The following is a 26945-nucleotide window of genomic DNA, read 5'->3' on the forward strand; positions in this document are numbered from 1 at the left end:
TTCATGTTTAGCTTAAATGGATTTAGATGAATATCAGTGCGTGTATTGTTAGCTAGCATGCATGTAATAAACGGTCACAAATGCTTGTGATGGCTTCATTTGTCTCATGCTCAACAGGAAAAAAAAACATGTATAACATGATAAAATAGTAAGTGGGGTTAAAATCCATTAACTCCTGCATTTGATTTTACAATATATTCTATTAAAAAAATAAAGACGGTAATAGGCAGGTCAAACATATTTTTAATAACAATGTACATAATTTATATCACTCACTGTCATCACTGGAAAGCAGTTAACAGACAACATCTGTTTTACACAGTAAGGCCGCTCCAGGTGTCATTATACCCACAGGAACAATGCGATTAAATATAAATACACCATCTGCTGAACTGCACACAAACCCTTGACTGGCCGTGTTGTGATTCTTTTTTTTTTTTTTTTTTTTTTTTTTTTTACAACACTCTCTAATTAAGCAGGTGGAGATTCATACAGTTTACTAAAGAATATCCACCCACAATGAAAATCCCATTTATGGCCACATCAGCATGCATAAAAAAGTTTTCCCTTTGAAACATTTGATTCATATTTCCCAAAGCATTAATAACAGGTGTGAGTAAAAGAGAGAACAGGCAGCTAAAAGGTCCAACCTTTGATTTTGGATATATTAGCTGTACAAATACCCTTTGCTTGTGCATTTAAAAAAAAGAAAAGAAAAACTTAGATTAGGATGGCAAATATTTGTAGTCTTGAGCTATCTTATTCATAGTGGGCAGTTATTAAGGAATTGATTCCCCATGGTAGTTTCACTTAAGCATACCTGAGAAGATTTGCTAACATTCTAATTACATAAGGGCTTTTGGTCCCTTATTGACAATTTCCTGTCACATTAATCTACATAATTCAATCCTATGTGAATATTAAAGGGCTGCTACAATTCCAGGTAAACTCATGAGAGCTGGATTAACAATTGAAAAATCAGTGGAGCAGTAGAGGTCCCAATATCCTTTAGTCTGAGTGTGGGAGCATTCCAAACATGCTGGTCACCAATTCCAATTTGTTTGTTCCTGCAAGGCAAATGAACAGTCTTTGAAACTCTGCACCCTTTGCTTGTAATCCTTGAAAAATGTGAAGTATCCTGCCCCAAGCCAATAAAACTCTGATGAAATCACGAAGTTACATTTTTTCAGTCTTTCGTAAACTCTCAAAAACAAAACCAAATACAAACATCGGCATGCGAAGCAGTTCTGTCAACTGATGCTGATTTTTGAAGGTGATAGAGTTTGCTTTCTGACTATTTAGGGCCCACTGACCTCTATGTTTTATAGATGAAACTGTAGATAAGGGATGGGCAATTCAAACGGTATGATTGGTTGATGATTACAGTTCAAATGTTCTTGTCATTAAAAGAACCTCCTGGCCTTGCCATAAATAACAATTGAAGAATAGTAGAATTTCTCCTTCTTTATGTGTGTATAAACAAATTTAAACAGTTATGGTTATGTGGGAATGAGGCTCAGTGCTATTGTACAGACTAAAAATCATAACCTCCCTCTCTTGTATGGGACTTGCTGTTCACTCAAAGAGTATGAAAGAAACCAAACCTTGTCATGGTCTTTGGCTTGCAGGCAGTTCCATCTGCAGCCAGAAAATAGGTTTATTTATGACATGGCAGACTCAGTCTCAAGGCATGAAATCTGGCTTTACTCTTTTTGCATTAAGCCCAGCATAGAAAACCTCCCAAAATCCAACAGGATTTCTTCAGAGGATAGATTTGTTAAAAAATGCAACAGCCCAGCTCGTCTCTTGCTGCACGGGGAATAGAATCAATAGAGATGTAACATGGTGGCTCCAACCAGTAACTCTGTTAGCTCTCTTTCTATCTTTTCCTTTATCTGAATCGAAGCCATACGATGATTAAACTGGCCCAGAATGACAATGCTGGCCTCAGGGGAGTATCGCAGACCTGAAAGAACACACACAAAAGGCGCCTTTCGCTTTTTCAGTGGGATACTGTAGAAACCGATAAGACTGCAAAGAAGCATTAAAAAGGAACGCTGACATGCAAAGGATTCAAACTATACATAAACAAAAAGAAACTTGTATGCAATATTAATAAGGGGAAATTTTGAGAACATACACGATGGCTTTAAAAAATCCTCAAAGCACATGACTGACAATATTTTCAATTCTCCAGCAAAGAAGAAAAGCTACATTGTGTCAGTTCATCCCATATTCTGTTTTGCGTGTCCATTTGATCATACTGAAGAAATAAATATATCAAGCTAAATTTTGTTTTAAGCTGTAATAATTTGAAGAGCTTCTTATGTTAGTTTATTGTGTAGTAAGTAGTACATTTCTTGCGTACTATTTTCAGCTCTGGCTTTCTGACAGAGCAACAGCGGTATGAAAAAGTGCCCCACCCCCTCGTTTTAACATAAATTAGCTGTAGTGTCTCACATTTTTGGAAAGCTGAGTTTAGTTTCACTTAAATATGACCTGCCTGACAAAGTGGAGTAGACCAAAAAATCCTCAAAAGCCAGACATCATGCAACGATTCAAGGAAACTCAGGAACAAATAACAAACAAAGTCATTAAGATCTTTAACTCTGGGAAAGGTTATAAAACCATTTCTAAAGCTGTGGGACTCCAGCAAACCACAGTCAGAGCCATTATTCACAAATGGTGAAAACATGGAACAGTAGTGAACCTTCCCAGGAGCAGCCGGCCAATCAAGAATGGTGTTGTTAATAGTATTGGTCCAGGACGAACATTGCAACTGACCAGTTGTTGTGACGTCATAGCTTTGCCCATATGGAAAAGAAATAGAAAAAACTCATAAAAGACTTGCATAAGATGTGGCCTACTTCATATAGTGAATCATATAAGGCTTATATGATTTACTCATGAAAGTGGCCACTTTCTCATTACTTTCATATATTGTTTTAGTAAGTATCCAAAACATACAAGTTTCATTTATATAATTTTTCAAGGGATCTTATATCTGTTTTCACTCTTGTATGCTTTTCATACAAGTTTTACACAAGACAAATACAAACTTTATAAGATTTATATATATCTTTTCCATATGGGTGGAATGTGGAGAAAAAAGAAATTAAACGTCTTTGTTTATATAAAACAGCAAAAATAGAGAGAATCCCAACAATCAGATGACCCCACCCCTCCATGTGCAAACACTTTGGTGACAGTGGGAAAGAAAAACTCCCTTTTAACAGGAAGAAACCTCCGCCCGAACCAGGCTCAGGGAGGGACGGCCATCTGTCATGACTGCTTAGGGGTGATGGAAGGAAATGTTTTCTTTATTAATTTGTACGTGATATTGTTGGCTTGCAATAGTTTTAACAGCTTGGCTAATGCTAAGTGAATGCTAAGACAAGGTTGTTGGTCAGTGTAGTGTTGATCGTGTACCAACATTATTATGACAGTCTAGGCAAAACAACAACACAGTGCTATCATGCCGTGCTCTAACCATATTGATGTGTTTTTAGCAGTTTGTGAATCAAGCTAAAGCTACACATAGCTATAAAGACATTTGAGACCTATTCATTCTTTGTTTTGGACTCTTCTTCACACTTTTTCTATGCAAGAAAATACAGGATATTGCAAGCCATAGCGCTAATTTAGATTCAATCCCGTTAAAGACAAAGCTAATAGGCTATATTTGTTCATCAGTTCATGGCAATCCAAGAGATGCAGTGGGGGAACAAACCCATGACTCTGAAAGCTTTTTGCAGAGGAAAACACCAGGTATTAATACGGAATTTGGCAGGAGGAAGAACTCTTAGCTCAGGTGTAGCGTGCAATATGAAATATCCAGATCGCTTCAGCAGTACAGATCGTATATCTGATTAATAAAAACTTAAAGGACATTAGATTTAAGCTTTAAATTTAAAGATTACATTAGAAATCTCCTGTTTTATTTTTTTCACATCTTTTTGAGAAGAAATGATTACACATTAACATTTGTTTTTCTTCCCTGGATAAAACGGCAACTGTTCCCTTAACTTGCTGTTAAATTTTGTGCCAAGCTCCAAATAAAGTGGTTGCGTATCATAAGCTACATGTTGCTCTGTGTGAAACACTGAATTTGAAATTTGAAAAACTTCTGTACCGCTAGCTAGACGCTGCATCACAGGGATGAGATGGAAAAAAGGATTTTCACTGAGCGGGCTGAATCATGTCACCGCTTTAATCTCGCCATGGACCACCGGATTGCAGAACATGAAAACTGAATTTGCATGAAAGATTTTTTTTTGTGCCCCCTTTTCCCTGTTAATGCCCTATCGGCCCCCCTGGCTAAACTTTGCTAGATCCGCCCCTGCACAGTTACCAGCCGTCAGCTACGTAGAAAAAGATCCTCGAGTAGAAAGTAATATTAAATACATTCTAACAATAGCTGATCAAGCTTAAACGTGCTGCTGTTGTTCAGCCGCTGGTTTCCTCTTTCTGGTGCAAAGTGGGCCAAAAGCAAACTAGAGACACGGACTCGCGACAGAAAAGCCGATCAGCTGATCGTTAAGCAGTTTCATGATTGAAGTAGCAGCAAGAAGAGGCAGTCGCTTGTTAAGCTTAACGCAGGAATGCTTTACAAACATTCAGAGATGGACTTACACACTTGCTTTACTTCTCTCGGGATAACTTTGTCGGAGATGAAATGCCGGGTTGCTAGCGAAGCTCCACATGCTATCCAGACCACTGACAGGTCCCGCATGCCACAGCCGCTCTATCACGTGATGCATACTGCTCCGACGTGCTAACCTGAGGTGAGTTACGGTGTGTTGCAAGTTTTGTGAGGTGCTTTCGTGATATTTAATGGATCGGATTACATTTTTTATTTTTCTCCGATATCCGATCCAGTAATTTAGGTCAGTATCGGACCGATACCGATACGTAATATCGGATCGGTCCATCTCTAGATTCTGTAGCTTCTGTGCTCACAGCCAGAGCCATGTGTTTCAGAGAGTGCTGTTTGGGATATCTGACATCAAACTTGGCTCTGTAGAAAAAAAACATGTTTTGAATCCAGGTTAAGACCAGTCTGGAGCTGGATTTTTTGGCTAACAATATCTTTATGACTTAAAAAAGGGGAAAAGAATATAAGATGGATTATTGATTTTTATTTTTGGGCATGGCAGGAAGAGTTGAAATTTCTCCTTTTTCCTGTCGTTTTGAAAAGGCTTCTATTTAAGATGGCTTTACATTTAGAGCGCAAAAAAAATTGCACCTAGCAGCCAATCTACAACAGCCATTCAATTTCCCATCCATTTGTACAGAAATTGGCCGTAATGCAACCAGAGGGTGCAGCAGGGTTGCTCACATAAAAAAGCCTCAACAAGACTGGATGAAGCTAAATGGCTAAAATAGTTATTTACACCTGCTTCTAGACAACAAAAGCACATATTTTATTTTTATTTTCACAAATACACAATCAATAATGTGTCTGCACTGAAATAAAACACTACAAATACCCATTAGTTTTACTTACATGAAAGCTGTTTTTCTAAAAGATGCCAGTATTTTGCTATTTGATGTTATTGGTTGGTAGGAATTCAAGAGAGGAGAAAAGAGGACAAGCATGACTTGAAATTTTGAGTTATTTTGTTGGAATTTTGACTTAACTCTGCAAATCAGGAAGCTGCTTACCCAGAAGCAGATGGCATAGACAAATGCGTACTGAAAATCAGGTAGTGATATCATCAATGTGCTACCGAAATGTAGTAAACATGAACAAGCTACTTTTATGCTAATGCCTGTGAGTCAGCTAATAGCACATTTCATCATTTGTAAAGCCATGCTGAGAGTACTCAGCAGTTTGAACATTTATTTATTTTACTGGGCCATTTTAGCCTTTATTCAATAGTAACAGTGTAAAGAGACAGAAAACTGGGGAGAGAGGGGAAGACATGCAGCAAGGCCCACGGATTAGAATCAAACCAGGGTCTACTGCTCTCCCTGGCCATATAGCATATGGTCACCTGCTCATCCCACTAAGCTAACCCGATGCTTGAACATTTGAACATTTATGACAAGCAGCAGTAGCGCTGGTAACTCAGCCGAATGCTGCTAGCGTAGTTGTAGCATTGCTAGCTTAGCTATAGCACTGGTAGCTAATGCCTTCCATGTTCTGCTTCAGGATAACATCGAAATGATGGTTAATTTTGGTAAGCACCTCATAGTATAACAGTCATGTTGACTACAGCGCTTCCTGATTAGCCGAGTTATTTTCTTAAACGTTTTAGCTGATTAACTCAAAACTTTGAGATACATGAGTTATGGATGGCTAAAAAAAACATTTTCAGTGGCGGAAACAAGCTTCCATACAAACCAGAGCAGATGAGCACATCAGTAAAGAAAAGCAGCTCTTTACGGTGGTTGCAGAAAATCACCACACAATGTACATATTTGGATTACACCTCCTTAGGGCTCCATTAATTTTGGAGTATCTCATGAGCGCTCTTTATAAAACAGGAAATCAAGAGAGTGGGAGTTTAGAAGTTCATAACAGCATTCATGTTTTAGCATTTACAATTTGTCTTCATTTGTAGTCGGTATCTTTTTCTACCTGCTGTTTTGAAGAACAAAACATTTACAGTGCCCTCCAAGAAGGGGTCGCAAGGACCAGCTAAAGACATTGTGTAATATTTTGCCACTTGACCAACGTAAGTACATTGTTTTTTGTTTTTGTTTTTTATGTGTTATTCAAAATCAAACCCTCGATTCCTGTTTTTCCTCCCACTTGTGCGTCAGCAGCATGTACTGTACACCTCTCTCAGTCACCAGGAAATAACAGCTTGACCTGGGCCAGCATGCAGGCTGACCCAGTGCAAGCACAGAAAGCAAGCATGGGAGAAAACCCGAAAAAATATGACGAGTCTGTGTTTTTGAGACGTTGATCTCTCTCTGTACAACAGGAAGTTCTGCAAGTGATGAATATGCATGCGAGGGTGGTGAGGAGGGGGTTCTGTTTTGTACATTGTGTCCAACAGCACTGGTTCCTCCAGGTGTTCATTTAACATAATTGTGTCCGCACATGTTAAAAAACAAAATACTCAAGACATCTTCTCTGTCCTCAGTCTCACTTGTGGTCGAATGGAGTGAAGTGGAGTTCGGGCTCTGCTCCCATCTGTGTCTCCAATTGCTTCTTCTTTTTATGTCCCCTCACAGCGCTCAGTCATATCTGTCAGGGACACACAGGACAGAGCATGGCTATAATTACTGTGGTTGTAAATCCTCTAAAAAAAAACTTGTACATGTACACACACAAACACTTCTCCCTACATGTACACACACAAACACTTCTCCCTACTTGCACAGTGTGTCCTCTTTGGAAGCAACATGGAGGTAAAAATAGCAAAGAAGCTGTTATCAGCTCCAGCGTGCGTTTACGAAGGTAGTCACAGCTTTTTTCTCTCTCTTTTTTCAAGTTGCTTAAACAGACATCTTGAGCTCAAAGAAATCATTACAGTGTGATTTAGAGTGCACAGTAAACAGGATTGCCTGGCAGGATCAGGTTAGCAGTAAACGGTGTCTACAGTTTCAGTGCTATCATCCCTGGGGTGTTTGGTTTTTGTTCCAAAAGAAAGTTTATCACCGTGCACTATGTATAATCTCTTTAAATGAACTGCGCCTCTGGAATATGGAGCTGAAGCTACAGCTTTTCACAGACAAAATGTGTCCATCCTTATCATTCCTGCAGAATTGTTTGAAAGTCCATGAGGGTACTACGTTTCCAAGATTTGTTCCTATGGGTTATAATTGGTAGTGGAGAATCAGAATCTTGCCTATAGGCACAAAACAACTTAGTTAGGTTTGCAGTTACAAATACAGGCTCTTCATTGCCATGGTCACAATCGTAAACACCAATAAAGGCGTACAACAGACATTGTCAAGTAACTTGGACTATGGAAATAAACAGCATTATCTTGCATTAACTTCCAATGTTTGACCAACCCATCCATCCACCCCTCCATCCATCCAACAGGGACTATTCACGCTACAATGTCCCTCAGGCCATCTCCGCACGCATCTTTTTCTCTCGCGTCACAGTGTGGACTGCGAAAACTGAGATTTTCGAAAACGATGACACATTTTAGTCATATATGACTAAAACTAAGACGGCGGGCGGCATTGTACAGCAGTTTTTTTGTTTGCTCCTAATTTTGTCAGCCCTATTACAGATTAATATCAGTTTGGACATGCTCCAGATAGCTCCAGATAAAACTCGGCACTTGACATTTTGCCACGCCGTTTCAAAGAGCCGGAAAGTAAATAAATGGCAGACGAAAATGATGCAGGTTGAATGGTCTTACATTTGATGCATGCGCAGTACAGGGACATTTTCAGTGTGGATGAAACAACTGAAAACGGTCGCGTAGCGTTTTTAGACGAAAACGCTGTTTTCAAATTTATCAGTGTAGACGTAGCCTTACTCACATCACTGCTTCTGCAGCGAGGATGTGAGATACACGAGGGTTTGTGAGATACACGAGCCAAAACCTCCAAATGAGAAATCTTTTTTTCCCCATAGCCACTCCTGAACCAAGTCAACCCAAGCAATCAAAGAGTTGTTACCAGTAGGTAATGAAAGCAGAGATGAGTAGTCATGCTTATAACACTGGAGCCTCCATTTGTACCTGTACTCACGCCAACAGAAGAACTGCTGTGGCCACATTTTCGATGAAGTGATCTATGGGCTGGTTTTCCGCTTTGCTCTTAGCTTTGTGTTAATATTTAAACACCAAAAGAAAGCACTTGTGTGCATGCTGAGTAGGATAGGGATTTGTGCAAGTGTATTGGGAGGAAGCCTAAGGTATGAGAATGCAAAGCAGATCTCACTTCCTGCTCTGCTTTGGGCCAAATTACTTTGGGCACAATGGGGTGTTGCCAGACACAAACATAATTTATGAGTAGAGCCCTCTGCATTACTTCTTCTTCTTCTTCTTTTTTTTTTTTTTTTACAACAGTATATGACTATTGCTAAGGGAACAACTTTTAAATAGTTAGCTTAACCCCAGCTCCCTTTTAAAAACAAAAATCAATCTTCATAATCTGCTCTGTTGTTATCGTCTTTGCAGCTTTACTTGATGGATTTCAATCTCAGCATTGGAAAGCATAAGGTGTTATAATCATAATAATCATCTTATTCAAAAGTAAGTGCACATTTATCTGAGTTTAATCAAAAAGGTCAGAGAAATTATGCTAGAGTCTTCACAGGCCTTTTGCAGGCAGAAAATTTCCCGAAAGTCTGACCACAAATCAAGGATGCTGCAGAGAATGCACATCTGAATCCAGATGTGGAGCTCATCAGTAGAGGAGGATTGCCAGAAGAACATCATTAAAGGTAGTTACGGAAATGTGATCAGAAAGTGTTTTTTTTAAGCAAAAGACAAAAAAACCCCATTAAATAACCACAAAATGTGTTGCAGACTCTTCAATAGTAATTTTACATTTGTGCTCCTCAGCACGTACTCTCATAGATAAAACAAGTTTGCCACATAAGTCAGTCACTACTGAAGCATCCTTGTTTGGAGACAGATAATGAACACACGTGCAGCTAATGAGTTGTGTGATAAGGAGGTTTATGTAGATTATTCACCCATTTTCATAATCCCTCATTTAACTTGAGGTGTGGGGTGGGGAACCTGCACAGGCACACGAACCTGGAAGCTCTATGCAGAGAGACCCCAGTTTACTCCTGTGAGGCAACAATATTAACTCTTACACTACTGTAGTCAACAAGTCAACATGACTGTTATACTATGAGGTGCTTACCAAAATTAACCATGGACTATAATCACTCATCATTCATGGGACTGATTCTTTTTATTGTTAAGGCCTAAAAATAAACGGTGTGAAAACAAAGTTGACATCAAGCGATGATGAGCTGCTCCTGATGGGGTTTTTTATCGGTTTTGCTCCTGATGTTTCAAAGAAAGAAAATTAAGAAACTGAGAATCTGGGTCCATCCAATTTTTCATGAGAAGAGAGAGGGGGAATTTCATGGTTTGACCCAGGTCTTGCTGGCAGTGTTGGGAACACATGTGAGGAGGGAGAAATAATTCCAGAGAGCCGATTGACCTGGAGCAGCATCTTGCTGTGTGTCTGAGGTAAAATAATGTTATTTTACCAGTGTTACCTGCAAGTTCTGAGCTCTGACCGCTTGTGCCAAATGCAGTGGTGCAAATACATTCTGCGAGATTACATGGTCGGCGTGAACAGCGGCAGTAAGAATGAGGGGACTCTCATTCTCACTCTCTTTTTAACACATATTTAATAATATTTTTTAAGTCCTGTCTGTGTTAGTTTAGATTTTACATTATATGTGGTACAGTATGACAATGTCTAAGGGAGGACAGGCAGGAAAAAAACTGCACAGATTTTAGGTGTCTGGTGTGTAAAGGCCTTGACTTTACACAGTATGCATTACACAATACTTTACATTATTTTTGTGTTGTTACTTTAACACGGCCTTGAGATGGATTGTCACATATTTACCATTTAACAAAGTAAACTTTAGGCCATGCAATAACATAAATCTTGATCCTAATATGGACACACACAAGACCTTTTCCTGGTGTTTTAGTATTAACACAAAGCTGAGTGCAAAGTTGAAAAGCAGCCCAAAGATCACTTCACAGAGATTGCCAAAGCAATTCCATTGTAGAAACAGGTGCAAACAGGGTACACATGAAACGAGCCTGACTGCTCATCACTGCTTTTGTTACCTGTTTGTCAGGCTCTGACTGCTTGGCCAGGGTCAGCATACACTTCAGCTTCACTGTGTACTGGCTTAGTGCAAAGAGTCCATGTCAGGTTATCAGCAGTTGTTTCAAGGCACACTGCTCTTTCTTGTCCTTTTGTGAAATAAAATTACACCGTGTGTAAAAGGTTGTGGACTCCTCCTGAAGTCAGATACCAAGTAACAAATCTTTGCCACTGTGTGATTAAACTGCAGTGTGATTACTGAAAATGACTCTATATGTGCTGTTAAAGAAAAATGTAATTACTTTATAGAGATTTACTTCCAACATTGTTGATCAAGATATATATGACTTAATTGGTAGATAAAGGATGACATGAAGTGGGAAGACTAAAGCAGAGCACTGCAGAGAATTCTGGGAGGTGAGGGTTGCATTCGTCACTGAACGCCTTGCCAATCTGATTAATTGCTGTATTACTGATTGTTCCAAATTATTGAATAACTTCATTCACTGCTGCTGTACTAATCAATATATTTTATTTGTGATGAAAACATATAGATTGTACATGCCTCAGCCAAGTCCATAGAGCAACAAGCACATAAGCTCTCGCTAATTGGTCTAGACTCTGAAAATAACACGGAGCTGCCATTACTCATCGTGTGTGCTTTGATATAAGCAGCCCTGCTGGCAGTTTGCAAATGGATTAAGACAATTAACAGATGGACTCTCCTTCACCTCACCTTGTTTTTTTAAATTGATCTTGTTTAATTGATCGTGGAGTCATGCACTGTAGTACCAGAGCAACAGCTTAATGGCATTACAACAGACAGCATCAGTTCTCTTAAGCACTTTCTACAGCTAAGTGCAACACTACTAGCGGCTTATTGAACACGCTAAATAATCATCATGTTAGCATCACCGCAAGCTTTATTGTTATAGATTGAACATTCATTCCTTTTTGGCCTCAACCTAAAATGTCTTCTCATAGCTCACATTTACCTAAGTCTGCGTTTTACCACGGTCCTCGTTGTTATTCTAATCATATGGATGTGGGTCAGATGCAAATCCATCCATTCGGCATCCGTTCATCTTTTTACAGATTTATTGCGGTTACACACAAGTAGAAAAGCCCATGCAGTTGGTGTTATATATGCCATTCCTAGTATACTGACACAAAGAATCAATTAAATTTGGTCTATTCTGGGCTGAATAAAGGCATGCTTAAATGATGGGTGGTCCAGAATAATATTATCTGCTATTTTCAGCGTACTTCTAACTTCATTTAAATTATTAAAGTATAGACAGATTGTTTGCAATGGTCTTTTCACTTGTTCCACAGAGACACTCAATGAAGACAAATTCCAGTGCAATAAAAATGACCTTTCCTGTTCGCTACATCTTGATGAACCCAGGCCCTTTGATTAATGAATATTCATCAAAGAGGCTGTGTTTTTCTCAATATCTGCAGACTGTTCCCAAATGTAATCAGTATCTCCCTCGGAAAAAAGAACAAAAGAAATAAAGAAAAAGACCGGGCACTATAATGGAATCTAAGGCGTAATTTGAACAATGCGTTTAGTATCTTTGAGATGGGAAATATTTAATTAGTCCGTTCCCAGTAAGCTCACTGTGAGAGTAAAAATTTACAAATGGTCCTCAGCTATTTTCTTTTAATATTTTACTTTGAAATAGTGATGCATAAATGTCCTTTAACAGCATGTAAAATACTTAAATACCCTAAGAAAATACTGATGGTTAAACAACTCACATTAGGTTTTTAATGCCAGATTGAGGAGGTGGTAACATTTCCCAATTGTGTGTTATGTACTGTGTGTTGAAATTGTTTATAGACCAGTATCCAAGCCTGTTAATGTTCACTGTTCACACACTGATTGCTGTGACCCCTCGAGGTACCCTAATTTCTGCTTCTTCTGGGCTATATTCTCAGCATATCAGGTCCCCATAAGGAGAATCATGTGCTAACAGCTGTCTAAATGACTCGGGTAAAGTTTGTAGCATGCGTGCTTGTTGTTTTTGTCTGCTTCCACTTGTCTTTGCACTAGGACGATGTCGGCGTAAATGTGCAGTTGTGGAGGTATGTAACAACGACAGGAGAGGTCTCAGTGTCTCACTCCAACCTTTATTAACTGACAGAACTTCACATATAGTCAGCGCCAAAATCTCCACCCCCACACTTCCTTTCAACTTGTGTGTGAGTGGAGCCACCTGGTGGTCCGCCACACAGTCATATTCGTTGTGTTCCCACTAGTGCTGTCAGCGTAAATCTCGTTAAAATGACATTAACGCCACAACGCGGCAAATCTCCGTTAATGAGTTACCGTGGATCGCCCCGTGCGTGGGGCTGGACGGCCAACACCTTAACGAGCTAACTGCGCTAACACACTAGCTCCCACCAATTGAGCATTGCGTGGCACATCCGACATACTGTTTTACTTTTGTCCATGACGCACTTACCATCAGGGTCATGCTTCACATGAAGACCAAGATAGTTTCAAACGAGTCCATCAACCGCTGGAAGGTTTGGGCGGCACCTTTCAGGCCAAACGGCATGCGCAGAAACTCGAAAAGGCCGAAAGGTGTAATTACGGCGGTTTTGGGGACATCCTCCGCGCGCACGGGAACCTGGTGATATCCCCGTACCAAATCGATCTTAGAAAAAACCGAGGTCCCCGCAAGATGGGCGGAAAAATCTTGGATGTGGGGAATGGGATAACGATCGTTCTCCGTGACATTATTAAGACGGCGGAAATCCCCACAAGGTCGCCACCGACCATCAGATTTAGGCACCATGTGTAACGGAGAAGCCCAGGCACTGTTCGAACGCTGCACGATGCCCAGACGCTCCATGGTGGCAAATTCTTCCCTAGCGACAGCCAGTTTGGCGGGGTCGAGGCGGCGCGCGCGCGCGAACACCGGGGGCCCTACTGTAGTTATGTAATGCTCTACCCCATGCTTCGTCACCGTGCTCGAGAAAGTGGGGACAGTGAGTGAGGGAAACTCAGAAAGCAAACACTGAAAAACGTCACCCGAATCTACTGAGTTAGCATGCACCACGGGCTGAGCACCCCGAGTCAAACAGGGTAATGAGGAAAAGGACACAGCATCAATTAAACGTCTGTTAGCCACATCAACCAGTAGTCCGTGAGCACAAAGAAAATCAGCGCCTATTATAGGCACAGAGCTAGCAGCAACAACAAAGTTCCACTGAAAGTCACGGTCGTGAAAGCAAACAGTCACCAACCTTTCACCGAAGGTTTTGATGGGAGAGCCATTAGCCGCTGTTAGCAATGGCCCGCAACCCTCAGCTAGCCTGTCCGAGCCAGCCGGGGGAAGAAGGCTCTTCTGTGAGCCGGAGTCCACCAGGAAACGCCTCCCCGAGCGTGAGTCCTCTAAGAAAAGCAGCCTTTCCTTGTTGCCAGCGGTCGCGGCTGCTACAGAGCGCTGACATGCCCGTTTCCCTGGGTCTGGAAACTGCAAGGCGGGAGGCAGCGCCGTGCCTTCGCTCCAAAACGCTGGTGATAAAAACAAAGCCCCTTTCCGCGGTGCCGCCGTGCAGCGATTCCGGCCACAGTGGACGAGTCGGAGGGCCCGTGGAGCATCGGTGAGGGGGAGGGGGAAAACGCTGGTGGGTCCTGAATAACCGTCTGGACGCCGAAAATCCTGGTAGCCAGGAGGATGCGATCCGCCTCTTCCGCAAGGGAGCGGTAATCCTTCGTGGCCAATAGCGGGGAGTTGGCAAGGCCAGCGCGCACTGGAGCCGGCAGCTGTCGAAGAAAGAGGTGGGTGAAGAGAAATCCTCCGTCCTCCGCGCCCAGCAAGGACAGCATGCTCTCCATGAGCTCGAGGGCGGTGCCGTCACCCAGGCCCGCGATGGAAAGGAGTTTCTCGGCCCGCTCAGCATCAGAGAGGGAGTAACGCCGCAGCAGCAGCCCCTTGAGGGCGGCGTACTTGCCCTGGGCTGGGGGATCCCGGAGGAGAGTCATCACACGGCGGGTTGACAGCGGGTCAAGTGAGGCCACCACATGGTGGTATTTAGTGTCGTCGGCTGAAACTCCACGAAGAGCAAACTGAGCTTCTACGTGCATGAACCATGAAGGAGGATCGTGAAGCCAAAAATCCGGCAATTTAAGCGCCACAGCAAACGCAGCCATCGGCGGAGGTGAAGGTCCGGCGGCCGCCGATGCTTCCAGGCCAGAGCTGGCTTCGTCGTCGAGCCTTAGCATGTTCACTACAGGGGTCACCAATGTGGAGGTATGTAACAACGACAGGAGAGGTCTCAGTGTCTCACTCCAACCTTTATTAACTGACAGAACTTCACATATAGTCAGCGCCAAAATCTCCACCCCCACACTTCCTTTCAACTTGTGTGTGAGTGGAGCCACCTGGTGGTCCGCCACACAGTCATATTTGTTGTGTTCCCACTAGTGCTGTCAGCGTAAATCTCGTTAAAATGACATTAACGCCACAACGCGGCAAATCTCCGTTAATGAGTTACCGTGGATCGCCCCGTGCGTGGGGCTGGACGGCCAACACCTTAACGAGCTAACTGCGCTAACACACTAGCTCCCACCAATTGAGCATTGCGTGGCACATCCGACATACTGTTTTACTTTTGTCCATGACGCACTTACCATCAGGGTCATGCTTCACATGAAGACCAAGATAGTTTCAAACGCCAGATCTGAATGAGGGTGGGGGAGGTTCAGTTTCGGGTAGCGTTGAGGTAGTTGCCATGTTGCAACGAGCTTAGCTTCTGTCTTGCTAGCTTGCGCTGCGCTCAGTGGATCTGCGCTCGACAGTGCAGCCTAAGCAGAGTAGTCGAACGCAGATCCACTGAGTGCTCAACACAGACAGCATCGTCAGAAGAAAAGTTGATAAAATAAATAAAAAAAATTGTATTGTTCGATACATATGCGTACCAAACCGAAAGCACTGTATAGAACGGTTCAATATCGATACGAGTATCGTTGCACCCCTACTGCTTATATCTTATCGCAACGGCCCAGCCACCCCGGTCTTTCATAAACTGGTCATCATTTTCATTTTACATTGTTGTGCAATTTAATTTGCATCAAAAAAATTGTCAAAATATATAATACACGTTTTGCAGCTGTGAGTCATGACTTGGTCTCATTTGTTTTCATCACCCTAGTCTGATTCTCTTTATACCCACTCATTTCCCCACACTTCCTTTACCCTCCAGCACTGTGTTTGTCTTACTGCCTTTATCATTCCAAGGAACTAAACACAAACTAATGTCACTAGTTTCACAGGTGCACAAAAATACTGTATAATTCAAAAATTGTACTAATGGTGCTACTTGTAGGGAGAATTGTCCATTCAGACATTCACAGTCCATCGAGCCAAATTCAAAAACCATCCTGGACCAAAGTGGTGGACAGAGTAAAATGGCCATCTACCTAAGAATGTATATACAACACGTCTATTCAACGTAAATTCATTATATTATTGTCTGAACCTTTGAAACTTAGTGCTGAAGGCAACCAGTGCGGAGGACACAATCTAAAGGCTGGAAGAGACAAATTAAAGCAATGTGAAGCAACATAAAAGAGAAAGTAATTAAAAACAGACTTAGAATGCAAAGACAAACGGAGAGTGGAGCAAAGACAATGCAGGGACAAAGGAAGACATTTAGAAACCACAGGCGAAGAACCAAATGACGACTAAGTAACGCGATCGTGAACATGACCTGAATGTTCTAAAGCACAAAACGTTGAAGGAAATGAGCAAACTGCATTAGTCTTTGAGCTCTCATTATGCTTTAATATCTTTCTGAATATGCTGGACCCGAGCAGTACTTTTAGCTGCATTGACTTTCAAGTGTAATGCGTTCGCCTCCGAATGTGTCAGTACGTATTCGCGTGAGCGGATGCTTTTTGGATGTGGAAACACATGTCAGTGTTTCCACATCCTGTATACTGGATCCATTTGACTGGAACACTTAGCATCGCCCTGCCCTGTAAAGGTAAGCACTCTGCAAAGTGCAGAACGCACACGTGTGCGCTCACAAACTTGGCACACAATAGGGATATTTAACGACATTCTCCACTCTATTGTGTTGTTTGCAGGTGCTGTGACAATTTCTGGAAGAGAGAATCATCAGTTTCTCATTCAGCCTTTCCTCTGATTCAATTTCATTCTGGGTTTTTTTTTCATAGTACACAGCAATAAGAAGTCACGCAGAGACTCAATGGACTCTTATTTGGATGCTTGGATACTTCAGTACCTGGTTTGCTGAGACTAAATGTCCAACTGATCTGCAGTAAAATATTTTAAGGATTTCTGCTTGCATAAATCATGTTTTCCACTTATTTATTTTAATACGCACCAATTAAAATGACATATAAGTGTCTAACAATGTAATAAAAAGAGAGAATACATGTTGGATATACCTAGGGTTAGCGTTAGGAATAGGGTTGGAGACCTTGGAAAATTAAAGGCGATCTATTATAATAATAATAATAATAATAATAATGGATTGCATTTATATAGCGCTTTTCGAGAACCTCAAAGCACTTTACAATTCCACTATTATGATGATTTCCACATCCATGCTTTCATTTTTTGTGCTACTCAAATAGTTTTGCATGATTTGTTGTAAGAACCCATCCCTGTGATATCAAACTGTAACTTATGGCAGGCCATCAGTTCAACTACCAAGCTTTCCATCCATCCATCCATCCATGCATCCATCCATCCATCCATCCATCCATCCATCCATCCATCCATCCAAGAGGCCCCTTACTATAGGAGTTTATTCTGCATTAAACACGTCTTTTCTGCCAATCAGTGGGAGCTGAACATGCACTGATTAGCAGTGTTCTGTGTTTGTGAGGTTAGACAGGTGTATGTGAAGTCACCTTTAGCTCATCAGATGAAGTGGGACTGTGAGTAAAAATTCATTAGGTGGTTCAAGTAAAAGTTCTCAGATCAGTAGGTATTCGCTCCAAATAAAGCCAGCATTCATGCCATCTGAACATATGTCTTCACCTAGCTATTGGTGCTTCCATAATTATCTTTAAAGTGCATGCAGCCCAGTTTGATAGTCAAGCTTAGAGAAGTTTCTGCACCTTAATTTAGCAGATCAGGGGCCAATTGTCTTCACTCTTTCCCTGACAACCACCCCAGTACTCTGTAAATATCCATAAAGATGTGGTTTGATGACCATTTGAATAGTTTCCTGGTTTTGGGTACCTACAAAGACAGAGACCATCCTGACTCATTCCTGATGCAAACCCAGTCATTTTGTTCTATAAGCAAGCCTGAAATATGACAGACACCACTCAGATCAGAGGAGAGCTTCAAGGATGGTCCTTAGTAGGTGTTCAAGGAGCAAAGAGTTAAAACTTGTTACAGTATGTTGCTTCAGTTAAGTTAGAGTAGCCTGATAGGATCCTGTTAAATGACTTTATTATACTAAATATTGCAAACTCAACTCTACTTGCACACTCCAAGTGTTTTATACAGTCTGATCCACCCATTTACACAAGCTCTTGTTTCCTACGTTGAAGTGCTTTCTATCTAAGATTTACACACATTCACCCTCCAATCAGCAATCACCAACACTCTGTCTTTCATGACGTCATGGTTAAGTGTTTTTTTAATGAGGGCACCTTAACTCCATCTATTAGTGACTAACCCTAACCCTGCCTTCATAATACAGTCAACGAACTTTCTGTCCTCAAAGTTCAGATGGTTCTCTCAGGTGACTTTGTAAGCACATTTAGACTCACACAACAAAGATAATAGCAGACACACAGACAAACACTTAAGGAGTGAGAGATATAAAGAGAGAGGGAGAGAGCATCATGGGACCTTGGACATACAAATCCACCTGGCTGAAATATTCAGAAGTGTTAACAAGCCCGAGACGGGATATGTGGGACTTCCCCCTTCTGGTCTACTTATCTTTGCCTCTGCTAAAATGATTTTTATCCCTGGTAGGGACAAGACACACATACCCCTCCCCCCAAAGTCTTTTTTCTTTTTTTTCCCCTTCACAAATCACACTCTGCTGAGGTCTGCACTACGAAGCTCGATTTGGGCCTGAAGGACAGTAACCTCAGGTTTAGCCTTGGTGTGACACAGATCGTTCACTGCTGATCAGTCAGCAAGTATATATGTATATTACCTGCTTATGCATATTGTCCATTGTTGAATACTGCTGTTTTGTATAGTCATATAATGCTAAAATAAACTGAACTTTATAAGCTAGTTATTGACCTTATACATGTTATATTCATAGTTGGTTTGTCCTACAGCTGGATACGGCCCAGGCTGTAAGGCGAGCTGCAAGTTTATATTATATTTATATGGTTTATATTTGAAAAGAGAAAAACAGCTGTACTATGAATGGTCAATCACTGCTTCAGTGGACAATTGTCTGACTCATTGCTGCTGACTAACACAGCCATGAAATATTCATTGTTGGCTTATTATCCGATGTTTTTCCAGCTTCCTGCTTTGGCTGCGAGCACATGCTTTATCTCCTCTTTACTTTGCAGCATGCATGTCCCACTCAGGTCCTAGCGGGCATGAAAGTAAGGAAGATGAATCTTCGCTTTTTGAAAGGATTTTTTCTTTATAGGAGGCACACATTTGGGGACTATTTGACGACAGCGTGCTTATAGGGTATATAAATGAACATTCAAGTGTAGTTTTTCTCCTCAAGATGATGTTTCATTAATGCAAGCTCTACAGTTTGGAGCCGCCTAAGCTTGCTGACTCTTATCCGCATCGCTCTAGCTCACCACTTTGTTCTTCTGCTGTTAGAATAGCACTGGGCAGAAAATAGAAAGTTGAATGACTGCTCATTGGACACCTGTTGACTTGAGATTGCTATGCATCTGGCTTTGCACCCTTGCACTGATCTACCTCCTCCATCACACCCCCTCCCTCCTCCTCCCACTGTCATTTTCTCCACAGTCATGTTCCAGCAAACCTCCCCTGTGTCCTCAGTGGCAGCCAAACCACCTTACAGCCCACTTGGCAGCATCCATCAGGCAAGTTGCACCATCTTTGCCAAAGCCTCATTAAGAGCTCATCAGCCACCATGTGGATCTCAGTGTGCTGAGGAAGTGAGGGCTCACTGATTTCCTCTGCCATTTCCTGTATATCCACATATGTAAATTATTCAGCTAAGTGGGGAAAAGAGCAAACTTCAGCGTGGTTTCTTTCTCCATCTTTAAGGAATTGTGTGACTTTTGTTTGAAGCGCTGAAGGAAGCATTTAGCTACCAGCCCTTCAAACAAAGTTGATTGCAAAGCATATTAGCGGCACAGTGTTATAAATCTCCGTGGAAGGGCTGGGAGAAAATCTTACAGGCTAATTATTGTGGTTATCAGAGTTTCTATTGTTATGTACTTCACATACTCTGGACCATGTTCAATTTGGATGCCAGCTTGTGGAATTTGGACTACAACACTACACTTCTGGACGAGAAATAGATCAAGACGTGTCGAGTGTAAAATCGCGTGTGGGGGTGTGTTTGGGCCTGGGTGGAATTTTAACTGAATGTCCGGGTAGAAGACGGGTTAAAAGTAGAGCTGGTGTTCCAGTTTTGTATTCTGCTTGTTATGGCTTCTTATTCTGACTCCCTCTGCTCTGGCAGGACACACAGACCTAGCTCATAGCACTTGGCTTAACACCCATAGCTCAGTGGCTTGTTCCTATCTTTGCCCTGCAGCACTGCAGGCCTCATCCACACATGCAATCACAACACTGCACACAAACATCTATTAATGGGAGAATGTGTGTGGTTTTTTTTTTCCACAAATACACTTTTGATTTAAGCTTTTATTTGATAATTAACTTTAAACGTTCATCAATTGAATGGTGTTTTGATTTACTCATTACGGTGGTGTGGTAATTAAATTTTCTCACTCATTACATATGCAGATATATTAATATTATTTAAAAAAAAATTTTTTTTTAATATTATTAAAATCGTTATTTATGTTTTGCTTGGTGCTTGGAAAAAGCAACGTAGCAATAACGCTGATCATTTTCTAGCAATGCAATGTTTCTTGTTAATTGTTGTTAACGTGTCAATGCACTTTTCTATATACAGCACTATATATGTGCATGTATGTGATGTACGTAATAAAAATTAAATACTACACTAATGAGTGGTGTAGTATTTAATTTTTATTACGTACGTTCGACTGTTTCATTACAGCAGCAGAATACAGATAGAATTTGGTATCTAGACTGCAAGCTTTTTTCTCCATGCAAATATAATGCACACAGAAATTGTGTAAACATTCCCCCTGAGTCCCCAGAGGGTGGATGCTGGAGTGGTGGAGTGGTTTAAAGTGTGGGCTGCAATGCAGGACAGCAGCAGCACTGACTTGTTAAAGAGAGAGAGTTGCAAAATTTGCAGCTTAAATCAACCACCAAATTGGAAAGGCGTAGTTGGAAAGTGGCAGGATGCCATGTAGCTTGAGTTGCTTGCCTGAACTAGCTCAGAAAAAAAGGCAACATAAATGATATTTAAAATAAGAAAAAGACAAAAACAACTATTCTAAAGGCTTTAGGTTTCCTGTGACTGTTTCCACTGCCGATGGATTACATGCTGCATATTGTCCTCTGAGGCCTCTGACAGTCTGAATCCCAAGTTGAAACAATGAAATCAGCCACTAACAACAACAGATAACATACAGTGATTAGGCTTTATGACCCCCCGCCAAATATTTGGTTGGTCATACAAATATTTACATGCATCAATAAACCTTGGCTGCCCATGACCCTGTGGCTGGTTCACCACTGTTCCTTCCTTGGATCACTTTTGATAGATACTCACCACTGCAGACTAGGAACACCTCACAAGAGCTGCAGTTTCGACAATGCTATGTTTCAGTCATCTAGCTATCACAATTTAGCCCTTGTCAAACTCATTCATATCATTTCAATTGCCCATTTCTACTGCTTTCCTTCTAATGCGTCAACTTTGACATAAAAATGTTCATTTGGTCCCTAATATCCCGCCCATGACAGGTCTCATGATCAAGAGATAATCAGTGATATTTACTTCACCTGTCAGTGCTCATAATGTAATAACAGATCGGTGTTTAAATGTAGTTTGTGCATGTACTGTATACAAGGACACTTTTATTAAATAATCTCTTCTGTTAAAGAAACTCTGTGACTTTCAGCCTAATTAGTTTATGTTGTTTTTAGTGTCTGGGAATCAAAAATGCAGCGAACCCCTGTTCCCAGCTTTTATGTGAAAACTATTTGTGTCCTAAAGCGTGAAATTAGATCACAGTTGCTCCAGGTTACGACTGACTGATTTTTAAAACAGCATGAATTTTCTTGGCTGCACCGTAAGCAGATAAATGAGTCGTTCCTCTGTTGTATTTCTGACAGAGCAGTTCTTCGCTGAGTGTTTGCTTTATTGTTAAACTACAGGTGCTGCCAAACCCAGCAGATGGGCACACATGCATCCTACTGTCAAGGCCAATGCTATTTTTTAAAGAAAATAAGTGTGATCCACGGCCAGTTTTAACTGTTTCTTCACTTTTCCCTTGTTCCACCAAATTTTTTGAAACACAGCAGGGTTTTTTTTCAAGCTCACATACAAACAGACAGACAGACGAGCTTGGCAGGTTCACCTTGGCAGAGGAACGCGCCGGGGATGTCACCGCTGGGTGCCTTCGCTGACAGGTGCAGGTGTGAAGTATGTATGAAACATTTTACCTAAGCAATAACCCAGAGTGTCTGATACACCACCAGGTGTGGATTCCCATGGAATCACTTATGGACAACAGAACAGCAGGCTGACTAACTTTTAAACACTCTTTTGCCATGAATCGCTGTAAACGAATGCGATTTCTGATATGATTACAATACAAGAGCTATACATGAACGACCACTACAAAATACACCCAAACATGATTTTGTTCTTGTGCACAAACAAATCAGTATTCCAGGAGTCACTATATTAATCCACAGTAGGTTTATCTCAAAGCAAGTTGAGGACATTTTTTCATTTTCATGACAACGTACCTAACTAAGACCCTCCATTAGTTGTTTTATAACTGAGAAAGTCTCTTGAATGGAGAGTAGAAACATCTTCATGAACCTAAAGAAGTCCAGTTGCCTTCTTTTCAAGCACTTCAGACTACAAAAAAGAAACCACACCTGGTCAGTACGGGGCCCTGAAATGACTTTCTAACGGATGTGAAACAAAAAAACAAAATCTGAACACAAGAGTTCTGAACACATTTACCACATATACTATATTTCCAAAAGTATTCGTTCATCTGCCTTCACACTGTAAGAACCTTTATTATGGCATAGCACCACTAGGGGTTGTCATCCTATTATTGTAATAGTTGGAAAGTCTCCTAGTGTGAGTGCAGCGGCAGCCATTACAGCCAAACATGCTGCTGTCCGTGCATCTGTTTAGAGAGACCGTACCATTGACCGTACACATGTATGTACAAACAGAGTAGAGCCGTGGAGACCTGGCTTGTACAGGGAGTGCAGAATTATTAGGCAAATGAGTATTTTGTCCACATCATCCTCTTCATGCATGTTGTCTTACTCCAAGCTGTATAGGCTCGAAACGCCTACTACCAATTAAGCATATTAGGTGATGTGCATCTCTGTAATGAGAAGGGGTGTGGTCTAATGACATCAACACCCTATATCAGGTGTGCATAATTATTAGGCAACGTCCTTTCCTTTGGCAAAATGGGTCAAAAGAAGGACTTGACAGGCTCAGAAAAGTCAAAAATAGTGAGATATCTTGCAGAGGGATGCAGCAGTCTCAAAATTGCAAAGCTTCTGAAGCGTGATCATCGAACAATCAAGCGTTTCATTCAAAATAGTCAACAGCAGCTGCCAAGATGCCACTTGCCACCAGTTTGGCCATATTTCAGAGCTGCAACATCACTGGAGTGCCCAAAAGCACAAGGTGTGCAATACTCAGAGACATGGCCAAGGTAAGAAAGGCTGAAAGACGACCACCACTGAACAAGACACACAAGCTGAAACGTCAAGACTGGGCCAAGAAATATCTCAAGACTGATTTTTCTAAGGTTTTATGGACTGATGAAATGAGAGTGAGTCTTGATGGGCCAGATGGATGGGCCCGTGGCTGGATTGGTAAAGGGCAGAGAGCTCCAGTCCGACTCAGACGCCAGCAAGGTGGAGGTGGAGTACTGGTTTGGGCTGGTATCATCAAAGATGAGCTTGTGGGGCCTTTTCGGGTTGAGGATGGAGTCAAGCTCAACTCCCAGTCCTACTGCCAGTTTCTGGAACACACCTTCTTCAAGCAGTGGTACAGGAAGAAGTCTGCATCCTTCAAGAAAAACATGATTTTCATGCAGGACAATGCTCCATCACACGCGTCCAAGTACTCCACAGCGTGGCTGGCAAGAAAGGGTATAAAAGAAGAAAAACTAATGACATGGCCACCTTGTTCACCTGATCTGAACCCCATTGAGAACCTGTGGTCCATCATCAAATGTGAGATTTACAAGGAGGGAAAACAGTACACCTCTCTGAACAGTGTCTGGGAGGCTGTGGTTGCTGCTGCACGCAATGTTGATGGTGAACAGATCAAAACACTGACAGAATCCATGGATGGCAGGCTTTTGAGTGTCCTTGCAAAGAAAGGTGGCTATATTGGTCGCTGATTTGTTTTTGTTTTGTTTTTGAATGTCAGAAATGTATATTTGTGAATGTGGAGATGTTATATTGGTTTCACTGGTAAAAAGAAATAATTGAAATGGGTATATATTTGTTTTTTGTTAAGTTGCCTAATAATTATGCACAGTAATAGTCACCTGCACACACAGATATCCCCCTAAAATAGCTCAAACTAAAAATAAACTAAAAACTACTTCCAAAAACATTCAGCTTTGATATTAATGAGTTTTTTGGGTTCATTGAGAACATGGTTGTTGTTCAATAATAAAATTATTCCTCAAAAATACAACTTGCCTAATAATTCTGCACTCCCTGTATGGTCTTGTTCTGTTAATGCCTGTTTTTCTATTTAACTGAATGGCCTCTGAGTGGTCCGGCTAACCTCCACCCCACATGCCTGCTGGACCTGCTAGCTGCCTCGCCAGACCGCCGTTACAACACTCATATGAACTCGACTGACATCCCATTATTAATCTATAGGATTTAATATTATGTTTCCCACATTTGCAGCTATAACAACTTCAATTTTTCTGGGAAGGCTTTCCACGAGGTTTAGGAGTGTTTATGGGAGTTTTTGACTATACTTCCATTTGATGTCAGACACTGATGTTGGATGAAAACTGGTGGAACCAAGGGGCCAAGTCCAACTCCTAAAAAACTACCCCGCACCATAAACCCACCCCACCCACCAAACTCTTGACTTGGCAAAATGCAGTCAGACAAGTACCGTTGTCCTGGCAACCACCAAACCTAGACTATCCAATCGGATTGCCAGAAGGAGAAGGGTAATTCATCACTACAGAGAACACATCGTCGCTAGAGCCCAGTGGCAGCGCGCTTTACACCACTGCATTCAGCTGGGCTTTCTAATGTGCTTGGTCAAGGCTCAGATGCAAATGCTTGGCCATGGAGACCCATTCCATGAAGCTCTCTGAGTACATGAAGTTTGGAGGTCTGTAGCGTCCAACTGTGCAAAAAGTTGGTGACCTCTGTGAACTACAGAATGCACTTCAGCATCCGCTGACCCCGTGTATGATTTTACAAACTCTAACACTTCGCGGCTGAGTTGCTGTCTTTCCCAATTGCTGGAATTCAATGACCGCCTGAGAGCGACCAATTCTTTCACAAATGTTTGCAAATGCAGTCTGCGTGCCTAGGTGCTTGATTTTATACACCTGTGGGCATGGAAGCGATTGGAACACCGGAATTCATGTCCATATAGTGTAAGCTACCAAATTGGCAACAATACTTCTGAAAACCACAGCGACAGAAAAAATGTCCTGACATGTGACATCTCCTTTTTCCTTCAGGCTCATCAGTGGTTATCAGTCTGTCTGCATGCTCACTGCAAGCAACAGAGAAGAGGAGGAGAGGCTGTGCAGCTGCTGTGCAGTGACACAGTGAGTGTGTGTCTATATGCAAGCGTCGCCAGCGAGTTAGTGATTGTAAGAACCCATAATTCATGTTCATATTTTGGAGATATAAATGTCCAGAAAATGAAAAAAGACCCACGGCATTCCTTGCAGAGCATTGTTGTTGCTATTTTCTTTTTTTTTAAAAGTCAAGTGCTTCTTTCATGTTTTCTTTCCACACCTGTACACACAGTATATTACATCATTTACGTTGTTTAGTCGTTTGTGTTTCTTTAGGAATGTTACAGAGAGGTTATGTTCTCAAATAGATGCACAGAGATCTTCTCTTGAGACTCTAAGTAAGTAACTAGAGGTGCATTATAATTCACTTGTCGCTCTTTCATGAACAGCTCCTATAAAAGCAGTGAAGATCAGAACAGCCTTTTAATATGTCTACATCTCTCTGGATGCTTTTACGGAGCGTCACACTGTGGCTGAGGTTTTGATGTGTAAGAGAACAAAGAGGAGTAAGGAAAGGTCGGCGGGAAATAAAGGCTTTTTTCAGAAGTAGGAAATAAGGAAAATTATAATGACGCCTGCATCACATGGCAATGGGACAGAGCTGAGCATTGTTTCGCTGCAGGGAAGCATCAAATATAAACCCTCAGTGCCGCAACAAGGGCAATCCTTTGATCTCATCTCATATTTGAATGTCACTTATCAAACTGCTCCACATTAACAGGAAATCTCGGCACACCTAAATAAACTAAGCTCAGCCTTTATTTTGGTGTTTTTATTCACCTATATGCCTTTAAGAAAAACTTCAAATCAAGAAGTACTAAGCTTTTTGCAACCGTTTACAGTGGCGGGTCATAAATGTAGAACCGAGCACTTCTTTCTTTTATTAAAATCCTTGGTTTTATTCACAGCTAAAGAACGATCACGCTGGCTATAGCTTCCAATCAAGGAAAAATAGGAACTTGAAAGAAGACAGAACAAAAGACTCCCGTTTGGAGAACAATATCTCATAGTTAAATTTAGCTAATGGTGGGTACTGGTCAGCTTGCTGGTGTAGCAGCCTAAATCCCAGTGTATTGGTTTGTAAGTTGGTAGCACATTAAGCTTGGTGCTGTTTCACTTTGCCAGAGTTACAATGATTGACACAGTCACAGAA

General features: G+C 41.4%; 1 protein-coding gene and 1 long non-coding RNA gene across 8 annotated transcripts in view; one reads left to right on the top strand and one right to left on the bottom strand.

Moving 5' to 3' along the window:
* Positions 1–223: 223 nt before the first annotated feature.
* The window catches only part of uts2r (urotensin 2 receptor), an 82288-nt gene continuing 55566 nt past the window's right edge, over positions 224–26945 (bottom strand). For 2 of the 7 annotated variants that reach the window (XM_082543678.1, XM_082543679.1), the window contains exon 5: positions 224–7198. The gene's annotated coding sequence lies outside the window, so the exon portion shown is untranslated. The remainder of the gene's footprint in view (positions 7199–26945) is intronic. The other 5 variants (XR_014278348.1, XR_014278347.1, XR_014278349.1 and 2 more) reach the window with 5 other exon arrangements.
* Positions 4721–25841, top strand: LOC309712695. Its single transcript, XR_014278363.1, has 3 exons — positions 4721–4784; positions 19689–19765; positions 25730–25841. It is a non-coding gene; the product is annotated as an uncharacterized lncRNA (long non-coding RNA).

The sequence above is a fragment of the Aulonocara stuartgranti genome, assembly GCF_965226115.1.
Source record: "Aulonocara stuartgranti genome assembly, chromosome: 8".
Lineage (NCBI taxonomy): Eukaryota > Metazoa > Chordata > Actinopteri > Cichliformes > Cichlidae > Aulonocara > Aulonocara stuartgranti.